This window comes from Thermobia domestica, chromosome 1 (assembly GCF_964235325.1).
Source record: "Thermobia domestica chromosome 1, izTheDome1.hap1.1, whole genome shotgun sequence".
Lineage (NCBI taxonomy): Eukaryota > Metazoa > Arthropoda > Insecta > Zygentoma > Lepismatidae > Thermobia > Thermobia domestica.
The window spans coordinates 172,919,347-172,925,346 of NC_137454.1; positions in this window are offsets into that span (position 1 = coordinate 172,919,347).

Sequence of the window (6,000 nt, forward strand, 5' to 3'; positions counted from 1 at the left end):
AAACAAATGTTGGCAGTGTACTAGTCATTATAGATTCACGGGACATCCGCAGGATTTTTTCCAAGTCGGGGTAAAAGACCGATTCCAAGAGGGGAAGGCAAAAAACCGACATATACGAGCGCAGTCGTTAGTAAACACTTTAATACACGCGAGCACATAATATGATACATTATTATGGGCGGCAATAACGAGTAATTACTGTATCTGCAAAATCACGATTACATCATCAATGTTCTTGTTTGCCTCTCAGAGCTTTCCAACATCAAATTTAATGACTGCTCATTGTACTCTCTGTGTAATTTACTGAGAATGAGAGCAGCAAATTGTGACGTCACACAGCATCCAGTTGAATGTATCTGCTCTAACTGCTTATGTTGGATCTCATACTTTTCAAACTAGCCATTTCAAAATCATAGTTGGCAAATTTTTGCAGCTTAGCTCTGAAAGGAAGTATTTTCGATCCATGTTTGTTTCAAACTACTTTAATTTCTTATAGAAAACTACCTCCCGAAGACTGATGATTTTTCTATACGTGTTACATGTACAGGGTGTTTCAAAACAACACCGACCACGTTTGGAAGGTGATTCCTGACACCAAGATTAGACAAAAAGTATAGACCAACTGGGTGCACAAATGCTTCCTTTCGTAGTTATATGCTGCCAAAAACATGAAAAAATGAACTTTAAAAGGCCCATAACTCCAAAAGTATGGGACCAACCGTAGTCGGGTCAAAACTTCACTTAGTAACGTTATGCAAAAACGTTATGCAAAAATAGTTCGCGTATGCGTCTTCAGCCTGGGAGACCCGGGTTTGATTCCCGCCGGGGCTCATGTAGTTCGGATCTCACGTTAAACTGTAGGTCTATGTCTGATATAGTCTCGCTGCTAAATGGAGATGCTAAATTCCAATTCAGTAACAACTCCTAACAAATTGTAGTCCTTCCCTCTGGTCTAGGATAGTGCTCGCGCCTTTACTACGCTGAATCATGAGCTCGTTTCCCCGTAGGAGAGCCTTGAAATTTGAACACATTACGATTGTTTGGATTGCATCTTAATCTACAAGTTCACGTCTCACATGGGTGTGGTGCTGAAAGGAATATTTAACTCAAATTACACATATTAGTGCATATTAAGACTTGCCACGGTGCCAGACGTTTCTCTCCGACTCTGAAATCGCTGTATCAGTAATGTATCAGATGAATGACTTGTACAATCCGAAGAAATGGACATCCAGAGGCTGGATTAAACGGGTCCAGCCACCAATTATGAGACGTTTCATCAGTTTAATTGATTCTGGAACAATCTGACGGATAAGACTGTCATCTGTATTTGCTACCACAAATCAAGTAAGAGAAGCACTTTCGAACAGTTAGCAGAAAGACTAGGACACAGACTATCATTGTAGAATCTTATTAGGTCTGCTTTGTTCATATTTGCCAACTTCCGGGCGAAGGATTTGATGTTTGGAGGATCGTCGGGTTTCGATTCTGGGAAGAGATCCGGAGAATTCCAATACAAGTAAATACATGAATCTCATGATCTCCCAAGCCACTGAAATGACAGAGAAGATCGTATACGAATTCGTAGTTGCGCTGGTGGATCCAACAGAAGCTTGGATAGAACTGTGCCACAATGACAAAGAGACTGGTAAGAGTGTAGTTCTTTCTAAAAGCACTTTGACCTGCATTCAACATATTATCTGGCTGAAGTTGCTAATTCAACATCAGCTTACGAATCGTTATTACGAAATCATTGGCCGCTTTTGTCAGATATGCCTCTCTTGATCTCCAACTTTTGTTGACTCAATCAGTTAAGGCACAACAACTCGCGATCCTATTAGACACTTCAATCGTAGAAAACCAGGATTGTGATACCTTAAAAGTTAGGCGATTATGTGGATCAGTGAGTGCTGTCGTTTGCAAGGTTCACAAACTCAGCTTACGGTCAGGTCATGAATTACAGCGTACTCTTCCACTATTTCTTCAAATGTCCGTAGTACAACCTCGTTTCTTTCTTTGATTGTTGGCTTTGGCTCATTACAGACCTTCTCGTACTCATAGAACGTTCTTATAGTTTCGATCAACTTGAACTTGTTCACATCAGTCTTTCTCAGTTTTCTTTTCTCGAGGATCCTGCCACTTGAATCGGTAGCACAGTAAAGGGAAGCTCTCTTCTTATACACGCCGTCCAGAACAGTTCTTTTTCTCTTTGAAGAGGGAGCTAACAGTCAGTCATATCCGGATGAAGCTTGTGATGTTTGTGCTGCCTGCAAAGTCTGTGAAACTGAAGCCTTTTCCACATCATCATCATCATCTCCGAAAGTCCTTTCATAATCATTGCCTTCACAATTGCCCACAAATTCCGTTTTCTTGACCTTTCCAACCATATTCATGCCTTCTGATAGAAGTGACACAATTTGATTGAACATTGCCGTCTTCCCTCTGTTCATTTCCCATTCAGTTGAACCATGCTTGTTCACCAGAGCGGAAACCACGACCTTTGGACCTATTTGTCTACCTGCAAACAATATAAGAACGGAGTAAGTGAATCAGAAACACATATAAAACAAATAGAGACAAGTGTTGTAAAAAGAATAACAAAAGCCAATTGTAACCTAATCTAACCTGACCAAACACAAAACACTCAACATCAAAACAAGCGAACAAACGGGTCAGTGTTTATCTGTCCAATGGATGGGTTATGAGTGTATCAGATGGGACAAAGGGTTTCCAAGCAGCAAACCATGAGCAGAGCCGTATCACCTTGCCACTAACTACTTCGACAAACCAACATGGGAGCCCACAATAAGACACGAGAGGCATGTCACAAAACAAAAAAGGATATTTCCTTTGTCTTTCAATTTCTATTAGTATTGTTGGTGCTAGTTGTAGTCATAATGCGTCTTGTGGATTGCTTACCAGCTCGACGCATATTGTAATTATTGTTAGCAACAAGATCTTTCCTACCTTTAAACCATCTAATAAACATCTACGGACAAAAAGATACCTGCTTTTGTCGGTCCGCTCCTATTTCACGGAAAAGATATACGTAGGAGCGGCTTGTAAGCAAACAGACGAGGGAGAAAATATCCGCAAACTGTTGCAATATATTCGACCAAGCTTAACATGTTTATTTTTTAATGACATAGCAAACGCAAAATAAGGTTACATATGAGTTTATTCACACAGTGCCAGGGAATATTTTCTTGTACCATTTACATAATTGAGTTTACAAGTACGTGGCAGCGAAACATTGTCGTGGTGCATGAATATTTACTGCCACTTGATTTTCGTCTAACTCACGTGCCAGCACTGTAAGCTACCTAACTGGTAGATGCACTGCTCGCGGCTCGACCCCCTGCGCATATAAGAAAGTAAGAGAGAGTGGAGATGGTAATTGAAACGACGTAAAATTAATGTTCTAGAGTTCGAGCGGAAATGAGTGAGAGACGAGGACAAACATTTATACATGAAGAAATATCTTTTCAGGTAAGTGAGAGAGAGTGAGGAGAGAGGAGCTATGTGATCTGATATAGAAATGCGGAGGGCATGAGACAGGTCAGCAAGGAGATGAACAGAGAAGGAAAGAAGCGGATGTGCAGAGATGGAGAATATTCTTTCCTTTCCTGCTCTGATCCTATAGATCCCTTCACCTGTATTCCAGTCGTAGGTTTAGAGGCCTCCTGCTTCTCGATCCTTTGCTGTTTGCCTGGCAGAATTTGCCTGTATTCCCTCCTGACTTTCCTGTATTTAGATATATGCGTAGTTTCCGAATCCCAGATTGTTGAGAAAGAATTTTTACTTGTCAGTGTTGTTGGTCAAGCAGTTGTAAATGGTGTGAACAGAATTGCTCTTCATTATCGTACTGTCGCATAAGGAGTAAAGTAAAATTCAGTGACTCAATAAAGTCTAATGTAATTATGATATGTCTAAGGTAAGGGAGATTGGTGTTATTTATGTATTTGCTTTTTAACTACATAGTGTTTGGATGAATCATGTTAAATTCTATGGGATGACTAAATAGCTAGTGTCACTCCTGAGATTAATACATTTATAGAGATGTCAATTATGAAATTTTATCGAGCCACTTAGATTCTACGTTAGAATATTAATTTTAGTAATAATGTGGAATTTGCGTTTGTCGTATTATTGAATGTTGTAATTAAACGTACTTACATGTTAGTGTCCCTTCTGAGATGATACCGTATTCATAATAACAGATTTAGATTTCTGCATGAGAACCTCCCATGAGGTGGAGTACTATAGTATAGTGTTGTCAAGGGCTTGAGCGGCTCGGCTCGCGGCTCAGCTACCACCGAGCTGAACCGAAAAGTGAGCCAAGCCAACAGCTCATCCAACTGAGCCAGCTCGAGCTGGTGGCTCATTCCAACCGAACAGGTTCGACCCAATGGCTCACCTGAGCTGCGCCAAATGGAGCCGATGGCTCACCTGAGCCGATACAGTGACTCATCGCAACCGAGCCGGATCGAGCAGATAGCTCAGTTGAACCGAACCGAACCGAACCGAGCCAATTGTTCGTTCCAATCGAGCCGGCTCGAGCTATTGGCTTAATTGAACTGAGCCGAGCCGGAACTCGACCTGAGCCAGTGGCTCAGAACTCGAGCCGAGCTAGTTGACATCACTAGCTACGGGAACTTATCCCAACAGTAATCTTCTCCAGATTGTAAGTACCTAGGTAATATGTAACGTTTGGTTAAAATTGCTCCAAGTGTTCCAGACTCATGCTGAAACACATATACATACATACATTTTAGATAGAACCTATATATAAATACAGATAAGAAACGGCTCGAGCGGTTCGACTCACGGCTCAGTCACCACCGAACCGAACCGAGAAATGAGCCAAGCAACAACTCATTCAAACTAGCCGGCTCGAGCCCTAGGCTCGATTGGGCCGAACCGAGCCGAGCCGATGGGTCATCCAACTGAGCCGGCTCCAGCTGATGGCTCACCTGAGCTGAGCCGAACAGAGCCGATGGTTCACCTGAGTCGAGTTCAACCGAACCGATGGCTCATCGCAACCGAGCAGGCTCGAGCCGATGGCTCACCTGAGCTGAGCCAATGGCTCATTCCAATCGATCCGGGTCGAGTTATTTGCTCAGTTGAACCGAGTCGAGCTGGTTGACATCACTAGTATAGTAGTCCTTAGTGCAGAGGTGAGCAAACTATATTTAGGGGCATGGAAGCTCAATGGTAGATAATATTGACGCTCATTCTTGTTTATGCTAAAGGACAGCGTTTACGACGCTCGAAGGCGTCACTATGTGTTCTCTTTAAATTCTGTTAGAAAATGAAATGGAAGTGTTCCAATGGTCGTCCATCCAGTTTGAATAGTGAACGTGATGTATCTGTCATCTGCTTACCTGCTCGCACTGTAGTGTACCTACTTAGCCACACTCCTTTACCACATAGCAACATAACATCACACCCTTCGTTTCATGCTCTTAGCCCACACAAAATCGATAGCGTCCCACACTTTAGTGGACTACGAATACAATATTGAACTTATTATTTTCAGTTTTGCTTATTTATTAACACAGAGACAGATCAAAAGCGTCATTTTAATTCTTTTTTTGGAGAGAGAGGCAATTTTTACACCAATATACATTGACTTAGCTAAACACATGGAATACCTATCTAATATCTGGAGGGGTTCCCTCTGATCTTACAGAGCGCAGCGATATGGTGTGGAACTGAGTCTGCAAGTCTCTGATACACATCCAGAGATAGTTGACACCGCACAGTCTGCAGAGCGACAACTAATTGCTGCCAGGGTTGGGTAATTACGCGTAAAAAAAGGTTTTCTACGTGACGTGTAAAATACGCGTAAAAAACGCGTAATTTACGTAAAATACGTAAAGTACGTAAAAATTAGAAACAGGTCTACAAATTAAAAGAAAACGTTCTACGCGCTGAGCTTTAAAAAAATTCTTCCTCAAATTGTATGGAATCTAGCTGGATTTTGCAAAACTTAATCCG